At 40.1% G+C, this 17,004-nt stretch overlaps 1 protein-coding gene across 3 annotated transcripts in view; it reads right to left on the bottom strand.

Moving 5' to 3' along the window:
• Positions 1-17,004, bottom strand: part of NAV2 (neuron navigator 2) — a gene marked incomplete at its 3' end in the record, with an annotated part of 419,083 nt that overhangs the window by 58,120 nt on the left and 343,959 nt on the right. The window lies entirely within an intron of this gene.

The following is a 17,004-nucleotide window of genomic DNA, read 5'->3' as shown; positions in this document are numbered from 1 at the left end:
AAATGCCCTTAAAAATAAGCTGCTGAAGGAAAAGATTTATAACTTAAAAGTGCTCCATCTTGGAGAACAATAAAGCTGGGATTGGCAAGCAGCTCTGTGAAGATATTTCAGTCCACTGATGGATAACTACCACTGGGAACTCATAAACACGTATTTCATAGATCATTTGTGAAAGCTAGAGAGGTAAGCTGACAGTTCTCTAGCTATTTAACACCACAGCCTCAGATTTTGGAAGCTCCAGACTGTCTTCCCCTTTACATTTCTGTCTGCTTTCCAAACTTCTAACCAAGAGATTGAAGTGAGATTTTTGACCTTAGAGTAAAAGCTATTCACAAGCTGATACATGCATTTTAATACATGCATTTAAAATTTAACTGCATGTTGTCTAATTGAATTCTGTAAAGAAAGGCTATCTGTCTGGTTTCTTGAATTTTATTCATAGCTTCACCACTGATTTACTATATAGCCTTACTATAACCTTTGGCAACTCTGAAAGAACTTTGGTCTCACTACAAACCAGCAACCTGTATGGGTTTTAACGATGCTTTCATGTTTTTTAATTGCTTTTTGCTTACTTGGGTGTATTTTGTTCACCCACATCTATGTGAGGCCTTTCAGGGATCTGAGCACAGCTTAACCAGCAGCACAGTTCGCCGAATTGCCTGCAGAAAGGGTTATTGCTTGAAGTTGCTCTTTGCTACCGCTTTGTTCCCGGTTACAGTCCACATCAATCTGCCAGCACAGTCATTTGCGCCAGTTTTCCCATATCACTGCAGACAAGGCCAGCTGGGAAGCTCAGATCAACAGCTTCAGCAAGCCAGGTTAATTTCGCCTTCAGGAAACTTGGCAGTGCTCAGCCAGGCTGCTCTGCTGGCAGAGGACAGGGATGGGGATGGACAGGGACTGACACTGAGACACCAGCCTTGAGGTGAAAACCAGCCCGCCAGATTTGACAGACGTAACAGTTTTATTTGCTATTTTCAAAAATCTTCCACAGCACAGAATCACAGACTGGAATGGGTGGGAAGGGACCTTAAAGCTCATTCAGTTTCCATGCCATGGGCAGAGACACTTTCCACTAGCCCAGGCTGCTCCAAGCCCTGTCTGACCTGGCCTCCAACACTGTCACGGATGGGGCATAACTGAATGAAAGATGTGCTGGCCATACAAAAAAATCCATGGAATCTAAAGAAAAAATCCTATTTCCCTCTCTCCCCCCAGTGCCTAGTGTGGAAAAACTGAAAACGTGGAAAAGAATTGAAAGTCTATTTTGAAGCACCATTTATTTTTTTTCCTTAAGAGTAGGCAATTACATCTTATAATACAAAATTTTAAAGTTCTATTACTTACAATTTTAGATTTGAAAACAGGCCCTATAACTGATATTTACTGCTATTTCAAACATAAAGCCATTGCAATTCTTAGATTTTGTAAATGCATCAATAGTTATGAAAAAATTATTAAAATAACTGCATAAAAGAATAGCTTATGTAACTATAGCTACAACAGAATAGCTTGTATAGCAACTAAATATTTTTTCTACTTCTGTACCTATGATAAAAGCCTAATAATAATAATAATATCAGCAATGCCAATGTTTTCCATGTTTAACAGTTTAATTTCCTTCTACAGAGATATTGCAATGTGAAAAAAACCCCAACCAACCAAAAAACAACAAGAAATAGACCCCCACAAACCCCCCAAAACAACAACAAAAAACCCCAAAGCTAAACCCAAACAATAACGATAATCTGTGTGACTCACAGTTCTATCTTGAACGTACAGAAACATTATGTTTACAATCATTCACCAACCTATCAGAGGTCCCCGTTCATCAGCATCTAAAGAATGCCGCTAGTGTTAATTATAAGTAGTTTTACTGGCATCAACCAGCCCTGTTGACTTCAACTGGGCAATCTAAGGCATTACTGAAATACCTAAGTGCCCTTCGGAACTGTGACATGTGCCCGAGGACAAAGGTAGAAACATGCACCTGAATACACTGATGGATCAAAAGGATGACATCAAAAGGAGCGTGACCAGCAGGTCGAAGGAGGTGATCCTGACCCTCTACTCTGCTCTCGTGAGACCTCACTTGGAGTATTGTGTGCACTTCTGGTGTCCTCAATATAAAAAGGACATGGAGCTGTTGGAACAAGTCCAGAGGAGGGCCATGAGGATGATCAGGGGACTGGAGCACCTCCCGTATGGAGACAGGCTGAGAAAGTTGGGGCTGTTCAGCCTGGAGAAGAGAAGGCTGCGTGGAGACCTCATAGCAGCCTTCCAGTATCTGAAGGGGGCCTACAAGGATGCTGGGGAGGGACTATTCATCAGGGACTGTAGTGACAGGACAAGGGGTAATGGGTTCAAGCTTAAACAGGGGAAGTTTAGATTGGATATAAGGAAGAAATTCTTTACTGAGAGGCTGGTGAGGCACTGGAATGGGTTGCCCAGGGAGGTTGTGAATGCTCCATCCTTGTCGGTGTTCAAGGCCAGGTTGGATGAGGCCTTAGGTGGCATGGTTTAGTGTGGGGTGTCCCTGCCCATGGCAGGGGTGTTGGAACTAGATGATCTTAAGGTCCTTTCCAACCCTAACTATTCTATGATTCTATGGTTGCAGCTTTTCTTTACATGTATCATTTAAGTCTTTCATGTTAGGATGGAAATCATGAACAACTCAAGCTTTGTGTTTTCAGGTTAACTAATCTGTTACTAAATTAAAACAGATTAGCTATTCTGAAGTCCAAAGGTAGATATCTAGCATTTTGGCTGGCAGAAGCTAAGCAACACAGCTCTTGTAGGGATGCTGGTGACGCCAAGTGATGACACTGATGCACACAGCTGTTGTGACAAGGTAAGATGCAAAGGTAACATAAGCAGTTATTGATGCTGTCCTTTGGACTAACACTAGAGATGGTTTTAATGCAAGTGAGATGCATATAGAATTCAGTGAACTCTGTAAATCAGACATCAATGCAATCAACCTTATGAGCACACAACATATACTGCTAAAAAGTAATGCAATTAAAGCACACGTAACTGCTATCACGGATCCATTTTACACTAAAAGCTCTTAACATACAACAGTGTAGGACATGCCACTGCAGGTCTGTATCTGCACGGGGAAAACACTGCAGCTTTGCAAGAGGACAGCATCTGTTAACACACTGAGGTCTCTCAATTTCATGTTGTTCTTGAAACAACACCCAGTCTTCCATATAAATTAGTTCACTTTTACCTTGATCCAGTGCCTTGATGGTTAAAGTCAAAAGCAACAAAGCAGAATGGGGAATCTAACAGCCCTAATTAAGGTGTTCTTGGCTCCCAGCACTAAGATAACATCTTTGTAATTTAGCTGGTGCAATTAATAATTTCTGATGTCAGCAGAAGTCTACTCAACTACAACCTGAAGCTGAAATGTTTGGCCTTTCCCTTCTCTATTTGATCAATCACCTGAAACTTTACTTTGATTACTGAAAATTACAAAAAACCCCCAAACCCTTAAAAGTGTATTACACATGAAAATACACAACCACCCACTTAAAATCCATCACTGCCATCACTTCAGAACTCCCACAAAGCTGCCTCTTGCTCTCTACAAAACTAAGCACCCTCCTCTCTCTCCCCATCTCAGCCTGATCACCCTTATGTGACTACCAACAGTGCTACTACAAATCATCTGCATACAGCACCAGGTCAGCTACTCAAAGCTGCTCTTTGAAAGGTTTGCAAAGCAGTTCGGCTCAGGCTTGTATTTGTGCACAGTCTACCAGCACTTTTCCATTTTGCATAATCATCATCCATGGAATTGGCTGCTCTTTGTCAACTAGGCCAGGAAACCATTCTGTGATCCTCAGGACAGCTCCCCTCTGCAAGAAAACTTCCCCCTTCACATGTCCAAAGCAAAGGAGTCATTAAAACCCAACTAAATAAAGCTATTGTTAAAGGTTGAAAATGCACTGTTCTCTACAGATGGGTGTGGATTTTAACTTTGCTGGATCTACACCCAAAACCAAAATTACAATGAACTGCTGAAAAATACATTTGTCCAAGACAGGGCCTTGAGGCTTTACAATATTTCAAGTGGAAACATGGTAATTACCCTCTTCTACCTAAAAATTTAACTATTTATGAGTTGGAGAACAGGAACAACAAAAAGTCAAGGTGCAAAATGATGAAAACTTCACAGCGTCTTCAAAGAAATAAAAGGAAAAATAAAAAAGCCAGATAAATGTAGATGTGCTATAACATGAGACACTAAGCACTGCAGTTTCCACTGTTTTCATCTGGGATTTCCTACAACACTGACATCACTTTATGAGAAATACAAAATCTATACACAGCCCCTTGCATAGTTTTCCTTTCAAATTGTTCTGAAAGGTGACAAATAACCCTTTGCGTAAGAAGGGATGGAAATGTACTTTGAGAGAAACAAATTCAATTAATGTATTTTACACTGTTATGTATCACCCATCTTCCCCTCATCTTCAGTTACTCTCTTCTTATTACAGCTCATTCTAAAATAAACAACTTTTGTTTCTAAGCCAATGTGGAGCCCAGGGACAGGACTGTTACCTTGAAACACTGTAAAGCCAGACCATGAAAAGTGAAAAGTAAACCACGCAAAATGAATATAAGCCATTTCCAGCTGTTTTTTCTAAAGAAGAATCTAATTCTCTTAATGACATTTTCTGGTGCAGAGTTAAAGTGCTTTAAGTGTGCTGTGAGCTATTCAGACCATTTCCATGATCAGTGACTATTTGGTTTACCACTACCAGGCTGAAATGCAGGCCACTATCAAGCTCTGTTTAGAATTCATCCAAGATGTGGTTTCAACATTTACACTTAAAATACCTATTTGTAAAAAAGAACTCACAGAAGAAAAGTATCAGTCAGTGCCAAAAAAGGCTGGGTAAGAAAAGATTGGTAGGAGCCGGAAAACTGCACAAGCTCCTTTTGTTTAATCTGTTTATATCAGTGCTAATAACCTTACAAAAATAACTGCATTTTATTTTCTCCCCTAAAATCTGACCAGGAATTCGATGAAACTATTGTCAAAGTTGAAGTCAATACAGCTGAGAACACATGCAACAGGAGTTGCTAAACCTAGCTTATCTCAGGGAGTTTACTATCAGAAACACTCTAAAGCTTCATGAAAGCCATCTGACTTTCTACTAAAGCTCATCACCTCCTGCTCTAAAGCAGAAAAACAATGGCACCTTCTTCCCCTGCATACATTTTCCTCAGGGACCCTTCAGTCCATCGCTGCCTGGAGCCACTAAATGCAGCAGCCAGCACAACTGTATTCAGTTGCAAAATACTTGACTGGTGGAACTTGTTTTTTTGGCCATTGTTCACAACAGCAGTTCCTCTGGCATTGCGGAGCCTCAGGGAAAGGTGAGGAACCACAGCAAGGCACTGCCTTTGACCCAAGTGCTGAACGAACACCAACTCCCAGCGAAGTCTGAAAAATTCAGTGTAAAATGTTCCAACCAGCTACCAACCCATTCTCCTGGACTCACAACCTACAAACCTCCTTTAATGTTCTATCTGGAGACTTACTGTGTTTACAAAGCAGTTTATAGCCCAGACCTACACCTGGTGCACAGGGCACCCCTGCAGCCGGCAGCATACTCAACAGCCACGGGACTGATGCACATCCCTGATTGCCCATGGGATTGATCCTCCTCCATGATTGTTTCTGTGCTATTTGATTGACTGCAAATGACCTGCATCAGTGAAAGCTGGAGAGAAGATCTGTGTCATCATATCACAATCAGATCAGTGTTAAATCTTAGTTGCTATTATGTAAAAAGAATTATGCTTTGCTTGTTATGCCTTTGTTTCCAAGACAGTAAGAAGTGCCGAGGAGAGTCTTCTAATGAGGGTCAGAAATCCTTGTTTGTACAGAAATCCTTTGTTATGTACAAAGCCTCTGAAGCTCTCCAGAAGACACATCCCTGTAAAGTGTACAGCCTGCATGTGACAGCAATGGACTGAGCAAATCCACAGAGGTCAAACCAAAGCTGCTGAGCATCCCTGGAGTGAAGAAACAGCGAGGAGCTCCCTGGGAAAGATCTAGGTGTGGATCATCACTGCAGTATGCCTCCTCCTCCTCTTACCTCTCAGCCAGGCCCCAGCCCAAACACTTCTCCAGGCAATGGTGAGTGATGATAGAAACCTGGGCGGTCTGGTGTTGAGTTTTCTCCTGCCTTTCTTACCAGTTGATACTTTCTTCTCGCCCAAAAGCAGATACCTTCAGGATCACATCACATCTTCACAGAAAGGCACTATTTAAGTTATAACTTAAAGAAAGGGCAGCACTTGTAAGCAACACAGACACGGTTTCTCACACCCAACTCCTTCCTGTATGCTCTCCAGCACTGGAGTGAGTTGGCGAGAGCCCAGCAACTCACCACCACTTACTGGTACCTGGCAGCCTGAGGCTCCAAAACACAACAGAAGCAAGCCTAAAACACCGAGAGGAATAAGAATAGATTAGCTAAATTCTTACAGGACTGATGTAAGTAAAACGTGGAGGGAAAGGAATGAAGGGCACTACAGAACAAAACTACGCAAGACCATTTCAATTCCCTGCTGCTCAGTGTGCTTTTAAAGACTCTTGGGGCTGGACCCATTTGCCCCCAGCCAGGGCCACTTGCCCAACTGCCCTCCCAGTACAAATGGCCAACCGGGACCACTGGGCAGCTTCACCCAGGGAAAAGTGGCTATAAAACCTAGTCCCAGAGCCAAAACCTCCAGCAGCTGGCAGGTAGAATATGGCTCCTTTGCTTCCCAGTCTTGTTTTAATCCCTCCTGACACTCTAATCACACACTGGTGACACACTAGTGATACCAATGCAAATCTGTTAAAAGTCTGCAGGCTGTAATCCCAGCAGAAAACGCAGAGATACACACGCACGTACATATATATATGCATGAAGACCTGAAGCAATTCCCAGTCACTGCTGAAGTTATTCCATTCTCAAAATAGACTGCTTCTACATAAATTGATCAAGGCAAAAACCTGTGCACCAGCAAAGCACATTTCACACATGAGAATGGCTCCTCTCTCACTCAGCAATATGAGCTGCACTGAAGCACATTAAGACAATGCCTACACTCGCACACTCTTCTCTCATCAGAAAAAGAGGCAGAAACCCACAAAATTTGTCTTTCTGAACGCATTAGAGCCTGCTGACAGATGTCTTAAAATAAAGCTTGGCAATATGAGGTGTTAATTTGATCACAGAGCACAGCACTGCTTCTCAGGAAGCCAAATCACTGAAAATCAACCTCGTTATCATAGCAGTGATTTATAGAACAGACATAAAGTGCAATGTTTTATTCTCTGTAATATAGAGATGTGTGGAAGATGTCAGCTACTACCAACTGTGAAAGCAGGTTTTTTCCCTAGCAGAACTCCAACACCCTAAGTAGTACCAGTAATTCCTGGTTTCTGCCAGCCCTGCAAATTAGGCTTATTTGAAAGAAACCGTAAAAAGGAAAAAGATCTTCTAACCTTACTCAGACAAACTAAGAAGAGGACAGAAATTTGTACAGGAGCGCAAAACCTGTATATTATGTCCTAAAAATCAAGTGCACTCTGGGCTGTGATCTGGCCTGAAAGAGCCTCACACACGCCTTTGTTTCCCTGCAGAGTGTGCTCATTCCCACCAATGTTCCTCTTTTGCACAGAAAGCAAACTCACAGTGCTAAAATACAACAAAGCCCCACAGTTTTCTGAGGCTAAAAGCCTGGAATGCTAGTGGAAAGATAGCTGGTTAGATTGCAACCTGTGCGACAGCCATAACTGTTCATAAACCTTGCAGAACCCCAAAGCTAAGTCAGAAAAAACAAACACAGCAATAGCTGTCAGTTCTTACATGGGACATTTCCTATTATGTTATTCAAATAGTTACAATCTACTAAAATACATACTGATTTCATGTAGCATACAATGGTTCAAATGTAATAGTGCAGGGAAAAAACTTCCCAGATTTACTTCATCCTCTAACATGTTCCCATCGCTGCCAGTATTTACAGACCTAAAGATATAACATAACACACTTCCACGGTTTTAAAAGTGCAGAAAAAAATCTCTTACCTTGAAATATTCCCTGGCCAAAGCACTTCTCCACTTTGTTGTCCACGAAGAATTCCAGCAAAGGGGCTTAGATTTATTTTGCAGGTTGATACCTTCATTAGGCTACCATCCAACACCCCCCTAAATAAAACAGCTTGTAACTTGACTACATAGGAAGAGACTTAGGGGAAAAAAAACACTGGAGCAAGGCTGTTTTCCAGCACATCCAGCAGCTCTGAAAGACACTGCAAAGTAAAACCTAGCTAGAAGGTGATCATCAGAAACTTCCCCTAGAAAGAAATCTGATCCCTCAACAAAATTAACCTCTGAAGTGCTGAAAAAGTGCGAGGTCAAGACTTTCTGCTGGGAGTAGGTCATCTGTGAAAAGCTGTAACCTGATGGCAGTCCAGCAGGCAGACTGGGTGCCTCCAGAGCACATACCGTATCCTAGGAGGTAAAAGCTGGTGTCAGCAGCCCTGTACTTGAAGGTACTAAATGGCACTATTTGATCTCAGCTGAAGGACTGCAGGCTCTGAAAGTGTATTTCCTACTCTACTTTTAGAGAGGGATTCAACAACATGACTGCTGAAACAACGAGTTTCATGAGAATGTAGCAGGAGACATATCCCAAATGTTTTAACATACAGCATTTGGAATACTGGTAAAATGTAAGTATATTTTTTGGGGGGGACAGAAACACATCTTCAGTACAAATAGTACTGAAAATAGCAATTTACCCACTGGTATCCCCAGTAAAGACCTTATGCAACTGGGACAAGATATGTAAGATTTATCTGAGTATGGATTAAACACACTAACCCTTACTCACAGTTGTAAAGTAAGGGGATTTTTCCTTCTCCTTACTTCAATGGGATACTTATATATATTTGGTTGATTTATGGTGGTTAGCATTCAAAAATCTTACTTTAGCATAATATAAATACTGACAGGATTCTTCCCGGAACTCTGCTGTACACATGAGATTTTCTTTTAATAGGGGAAGTTACACTAGCTCTATATACTGCAGGTAGTAGTACTCAGAGTCACTATAATGAGTCTAATGCTAAATGCTACACAAATGCAACCTGTAAACACTAGAAAACCTGTAGGACAGTGAGGACTGGAAAGCTGGTCACTAAGAGCTTATGTACACTCATCACTTGTGGAGTCTCCTGTGTGCTAACAGGAACAGAGCAGGAAACAATCCACGTAACCCCCAAAACAGAAGTACTAGAAATGCAAGAGGAATGGTAGTAGCTGAGACAATAGCATGTTGGATGGCCATGACAAGTTTGGCACGGTAACCAGCACTGGAGCTTGAAGGAGAAGACTTGTGAGAGATCAGAGAGCCCTTGGGTGGATGAAGAACCCAGGGACCGGTCACTGCAAGCAGAACAGTCAGTAGGAATAATGCTACGAGCAGATGAGTTCGGGGACAAGGAGTCAGAACGGGGAAATCAAGGTTAGGAGCGAGGAGTTAAGATAAATTTGACGAACAGTTGCATGTCAGGGAACTGTACTGCAAAATAGAGAAAACGTATTAAGAAAAGATGCCTGAGCTCATGAAATTAAAAGCCTATTACTGTAACATGCACAAGGAAAAAGGATTAAATTCAAGACAGAGCCTATAGTGTTCATCATATTTTGTTATTTAAGTAGGGACCCACACAAAACACTGCCTCTTGCTGTAGTTTATACAGTTACCGGCATTGACCAACACACTGACTTGCAGCCAAGCGGGAATACGTAAATCCATTCCCATTATTACACTAACCAAGAAACTATATTTCCAATCCAGCCAGAGTAGATTTCTGTTGTCCAGGTTACCAGTGAGAGATCCCAACATGAAAAGGAGATGGGCAGCCTTTCAGATGGAGGAAGTAGAGAAGACAATACCATGCTGTTGTCTAAGCCTCACCTCAAAAAAATATCAATCAGTCACCCGGAAACCAAAGAGAAGAGAAGGAGAGTAGTTAGAAGTCAACAACACCCATGTATTTACTAACTCTGCGCAACTTGGGTGCCCTTAATAACATCTTAAATAAAACCACATCTTTTAGCACAGCGCTGCATTTTTGGTTGAAAGAGTTAAAGCACAAGTAGTCAAGGGCTCTAAAATAAAGACTGTGGAGATGTTCTGCTGCCAAGATCTTCAAATAAATGAGCCACAGTCTGAGCTTGCCTTTCTGAGCCAGAGTCTATATTTTAGTGGCCATGGTGTTACTATAGCAACACAGAGGACTGGTAATTTAGAGGCTGGTGAATGTGACAACTTGCAATTTAGAACAATACTCTAATAAAAGCGGCTTGAGAAAAGCAGCGTTCAACACAAATGTTTGTGTTTAAATAATAAAAAAAAAAGCTGTTCATTTAATTCTTCTCTTTTTTATGATTATTTATATTACGTTATTCTGATGGTGAATAAAAGACAGAAACATGACTCTTCTGCTTTTTGGTATGTCTGCACCCCAGAGTGCAGTCAACCCAGCCGCTTTGCGCTGTGCATGCATGTAAATGCAAATCTGCCGATGCCATTATCTTTGTTGAAGATCAGACAAGAATCATGTAGCTCTTTAAAAACAAAAGTAGGTATTATTCATAATGGAACCAAGGGAAAGGACACTCCTAGACTTGTGTCTGCTTTCCTTTCTTGCCTCTGCTGAGTGTAACTGGTATCCTTTATTAAAAAATCCTGCAAAGTGCTCCTCATTCATTACTTTAATCACAGAATAGTTGCTAGAGATAACTCTCAGATATTACACGTACTTAAAAGAATCACAACTGGAATAGCAAATCTTTCTGCTCATCTCTAACATCCTTCCTGTCTTAATCAAAGTAGCTCCCATAGATGTGATGTTTCTTAATTATCTGCTCACAGAGTTGTAAAGGAAATTGGTGACTGCCCTGTGACTAACAGTAAATAAGAACAGCCTGAAATACTCTAATTCCATTAATAATCAAATCTGAAATGGTAACCTGGGAAAATAGAAAAAGAATCAGAACATCCCATCTGTTGAATTGCCAGCTCCAAATAAAACCAAACCCACAAGATTAAGGCACAGCGTTACTCTCTCTACACCAATCTACAGCCCCATTGTCCCTCACTTTCCTGGCAGCCTTTCCACTGCAAAGGAGGAGGGGTTTTGCAACATAATACCCAGAACATTAAATACAGAGGGATATTTCCAGATGAATTTTACATGTAGCAACAATCACAGTTTTTATGGGTCAGGAAGTTCAGAAGATTAGTGTGTTATGGCTGCAGTTTATAAAAGTGTTTGTGTTAGAGGTTTCGCATAGCAATCGGGTGAGATATGCTGTGAACGACTATACATTAAGTTCTTTTATGGTAGTTAAAATTGGGGAGAAGTAAAGAGACCCCAGGTATTAATTTACCTAAAGAACAGCTGCCTAGAAAAGGCTGCAAAGTGTCCTAATACTCAGTGTAATAAAATCATTGCACCTCCAATTGCTTATTCTCTCTCCCCACACTCCTGTGCTATTCCCATTAATCTTAGCAGGAATTGTGTTCATGGTCTGAACTGAGCTCAAACTGTGTGCCACAAGAAGAGACTTATCAAAGAAATGTGTGGCTTGATTCTTATTTGAAAAGGTCTCAAACCATAATTACAGGTTTGCACTCTAGGTTAAAGCAGCACAAATCTTACTGGCTTTCAAACTCTCCCTTAAAAAACACCAATATGCTTGAAAACTGGGGGTTTATGGCAATATGTTAGTTTGCTTTGTATTTTTTTCTCATTAGCTCAGAGCTATCAGTTAAGAGCTTATAAAATGTCTGCATTTGATGACTGTAGTGATTGTGAAACTAATGCAAACAGGGTAGACTGTTGTGCAAAGACATGATGTTCCAAAGACACTGCACTTCAGAGTCCTTGGAAGCTGTTTTGTAATGTGCAGTATGAAGCATCTGCCACATTTCACCCTGGAAGCGACTCCATTAGAACTGATGGCCTAAAATAATCTCAACCGTAGTTTTCTAAGCCTTTTTTTTCCTTTCTGTCCTTCTCAAGAACACTAAGATTATTCAAATGAAAAAAAATACATTTCTAAAGCCAAAACACATTCTGAGCAGATTCAAACATGCTTCTGAACACACTTAACTTCAGCTTATAAAACACAAAGATACCTTTTTAAAGTACTTTCATTGATTAAATCTGTGTATGAGAAAAGAAAAAGAGGCACACAGCAACACTGCTGCACCATTAACACTATTACTCATTACACTATAGGGCTGAAAATCTATGTATTAACCTAAACAAACTATGTTTTGTGCTAAAATGAATTAAACCAAAACAAAACCCAACAACTTGTTGTACTCTCATGTAATTGTCAGACTGTCAGTCCTGGGACCGTATTTATAGTTAAAACCAGAGGAATATAGGGAGCAACAGAAACCCATCACAAGAGATATGACAGAAAATAGACCTCAGCTGCTATAACCCTGTGAACTTGTGGGTTTTCAGTGTGCTTCCAAAGGGAGATTGGGAGCAGAAGTGGGTCTGGAAAAATGAATATCCATTTTTTAATACCCCTTATTCTGCTGAATGAAAGATGCACAATATTTGCAGACTGATAACAGATATATGCTATGAAATACTCTTCTTCACTTTCTTAAACCTTAAGTGTAAGAGTCCTCTCCCCTTAGAGCCTTCCTTGAGAGCAGAAAAGTATTTTATGCTGGTGCTATCTGGATTTATTTTTAGAAGTGAACACATGAAGTGCAAAACACGTTAGGATTGTGTTAAAAGTACTCATATAGGTAGTATCATAGAAAAGAAAGTAAAAAAGCGATCATCAGTGTGCACACTACTGCATGGGTACATATGCAATAAACAGGAACCAACCAGTTGTAGATTTCGGGAAAGACAGTGAGATTTTTCTGGTCCCAAGGCCACCTAACAGCAAAACTTCACTTGACTTGCAAAGTGGGGATTCCAGCCCTGAAAAAACTGTGCATACTCAGAAAAGCCAAATATGGGATAAGGTTAAGGATTTGGAAAAAGATTAGTCATTATTGCATTGATAATGGGTCAGGAAAATAGTATGAGATAAGACTTAGCATCTAACTCCCAGGAACTCCTTTTCACTGACCAACCACTGTGGTTAAAGAAAGCCACAGCTTCCTCTGAAAAGGTGACGTGCATGTCTGATGGAGAAGAAAAGACTGCTTATGTATGTGTAATGTATGATAAAAAATGGTTTTATAACATCTTATATTTACTTCAAAGACTGTTTAAAAACTGCCAGTAGCCTCCACAGGGCACTGGTGTTGACACAAGTGTGAGGCATACTTTTCGCTATGGCCACTTCAAAAGAATAAGGACGTCAGAGTGAATAAACACAAATGACTACTTTCTAGTGGCAGCAAAGAAACAAAAAAAGGCATGCAATTGGAGATAATCCAATAAAAACAGAGGATGCTGAGCAGTGATGCAGCTTGCACACTATTATCCGATAGGAATTCAAAATGAACACTGAATCCAGGGGTTATGCTCGGATGATCCAAACATTTGTTTCTAAATTTAAGCACATTACCAAGTCTCAAGCTCCTGGAGTAAGAAATGTTACAAATGTATATTCAGATATAGAAAATGCTCAAATAAACAAAACTCTAAGAGGACAAATAGCTGTTTAGAAACAGTCTATAGGAAATGGAAAAAATTGGTCTTAAAATGCAAGCAGTTTAATCTAGTGAAACACAAGAATGAACTATCATTCCTTGGTGTCCTTCTCCAAACCATGAAAATCAGTACTCTTTCCAAAGAACATAACATTGCCAATCACAGACTTTTACACATATGCCACTGACCAAAGGGAAAAACATAATTCTTCTGATCTAAACTGATGAATAGAATAACAATTTAATTCTCCACTGTTACACGACTTTCTTGTTTTCTGCCACCACTAAGATTTTCAGCTTGATCCTCAACATATGAAGTAATAAAAACAGTGCAGCTGGTATGATTGCTTTCTTCTCAGGACTCTGAAATGAATGGGATGAATATATATGACTGATATCCACATATGACTTTATAGTTTTCTAAACTTTCTAACGTGATGCCTTTGTCAACAAGCAATATAGCAGAGAAGTAAAACATCAGCTACAAAAGAAGATGATTTCGTATGTATAATCTAGGAGCAAAGTTCTTTATGGCCAACGAGGTAGAGAACGAGTCAGAAAGAGAGAAAATTTGAAAGATATGCCAAGCATAATATCTGCACTTTGATACTTCTGGTTGTATAAGCAGCTCTCCAAGTAGTTGTACTATGGTTTTGAAAAGTCCTCTGAAACTTCATTTACAGTCCCCTCCTGCCTCTATCCCCCAAAATACTAAATCCTTACTGCTGAATCAATAGCAGTCATTAACCATCTCATGGCATCCACTGTAAAAGCACTGCTGTCAACTGTATATATCTTAAGTCAAACCCAGTTCAGCTATAATCAACAGAGTTTGCCCATCTTAATTGCTTCAGCCTCCCCCTAATTAGATACATTTAGATGCATTTACAGTTGTTTACTGCTGTCGTGGCTGTTAAAAAGCTAATACATCCCATTAGATAAGTAAAATCATTTATGCTAATTCAAGTAGAAATATTAAATCAAGAAAGCATCATTATAGCTTAATCTTCAGTGTTTGCAAGTCCTCTGTATTACAGAGTCTAAAAACATTCAAACCACATAAACTCTTCAACTGAGTAATGAGCAGTGAACAAAGATGCAAGGTCTCAACTTCAACAAATATTGATTTACCTTTATTTTGACAGTCCATCTGTACTTTTCTAACAAAACAAAGGGACATACCTTACCTGTACAACACAAAGACATTCTAAAGGTCGTATCTGAGCCAAAAGACAGAAATAGGATGATAGACTGGTTTGAGTTGGAAGGGACCTTAAAGCTCATCCAGTTCCAACCCCCTGCCACAGGCAGGCACACCTTCCATTAGACCACATTGCTCCAAGCCCCATCCAACATACCTTTCTCAGATTACCTTGCAAAATCTTCCCACTCTTTTGAACATCCTTTCCCATGTTAAATGCTTTTTTCTTATTCTTACTTTTATTGTCTGTCAAATAGACTAACTTACCACTTCTGAATCACAGGAGACTATTAATGCAATACAGAGTTTCACATTCCTCCTTTCTACAATTGTTACCTACGTCTGGTTAAGTTTTTTTAAAATGCATAATCTTCCTAACACAAAAGGTAACTGAATCAAACCAGTTACCTAAAAAAGAGCAGATCTAACTAGTGCATACTTCTGTATAAGTCTTTCCTAGCTCTACATTTTATGGTTTTGTGAATAATACCAGAAACTATAGTAACTATTATGGACTAATATTTTTGCTCATTCTGAGACAGAAATTCTTAATTAAGCAGTAAGAAACCCCCAAGCTCCTCAGCTAAAACACTGACTTTAAACTAGTATTTCAAAACTGCAGCTGATGAGAAACATGTCCTCCATGAAATCCTTATCTCAAAGGATAAGGATGTGTGGCAAGCAACTTGCCCACATGAACTTCTGACCTTCACTAAGCCCTAATAAAATTGTAGCTGTAGATCACCTGAGAAGACTAATGGTCCTCCAGATTAGAGTATTGCAGAATACATTTCAGGTAGTTATCATACCTTATGTTAGCTTAACCTTATAATGGGAGCTTCACTGGAGGAAACTTCAGCTGGTAGACCAGCTGGTATCAAAAGGTCAACATTTTAGTCGAAACATCACTAAATCGGAAACTTATTTTTCATTGCTCAAAAATTATTCACTTTGAGAGAATTCCTGTGCAAACACAGAGAGCCTAAGGGTGAAATATTCTGCTTTTCTTCCACCAGAAAGACAAGATGGCAGTTGACATGTTCAGACTCCACAGTGTTCCAGTTGGGTTTGGCATTTTTGCCTGTGCGCCTGAACAATGATGACTTGAGTATCGGTTGCACTCCACAACCTTGTAAGTCTTTTCCAACCTAAATGACTCTCTGAATCTGTGACTCTGCTATCTTAATGCTACGTAACTCTGTCCTTGCACACATGCTCAGCAGAAGCCGCCTCAGGATAGTGGTAGTGACCATGAGCCTATTGGTGAGGGACATATGGTTCATCCCCATGGCAGATTACTCAGAGCAGAGATTGCAGTAAGTACATGAGTAGGCAAAATGCAGTTCATAGTTTTCATACCAGGGATGAAGGTCAATGTAGGCACAGTAGATTACTGCAGTCATAATGCAGAAGAGTATGGGGCTTGGGAAACAGAGGATCTGCAGAAGGAACAGCAAAGTTTAACGGGTGCATAACCGGCCTGGTACACCACCACTTCCTTCAGATCCCACCTGAGTGCTCAGATGGGGCACAGTTCTGCCTATGCTGAGTGAATTTGAGTGAGCAGCACCTCTTCAAAATTATTAAATCCATTCATATTTCTCTTGAAGAGCAAATCCTTTTAATTGTCATAGAGGCTATGATAACTGAAACACACTGAGTGAGCTGCAATGGGATGTGGGAACACCAATGGCAATAACAACTGGATATTGATGTGGCAGCAAGCTATTGCACTTAATAGTTGTTTTCTTTTGAAACTAAACTACTAATTCCAAACATCTGTGCCTTATACGGCCCAGATTATCTAACACCGGATGTCGTTATCTGATACCTGAAAAATCAATCTGGTAATGACTTGTAAATTTTATACTTAGAGTTTCCTAACAGATAAATATTTCTATTATATACCTTATGAACTATGTTAAATATTTAGTCTGGAATGCCAGATAATAACTCTCAGATCTTTTCCCAAGATACTGTTGGTTTGTGTTTGGGGGTGTTTTTTAAAATTTCATTGTAAGTAATAAGCTGAAAGCACAGCTCAGTGGTGTCAAAATACTACTGTCAGGAAAAAAA

Source organism: Psittacula echo, assembly GCF_963264785.1.
Source record: "Psittacula echo genome assembly, chromosome: 5".
NCBI lineage: Eukaryota > Metazoa > Chordata > Aves > Psittaciformes > Psittacidae > Psittacula > Psittacula echo.
This window is presented reverse-complemented; position numbering and strand designations above follow the sequence as displayed.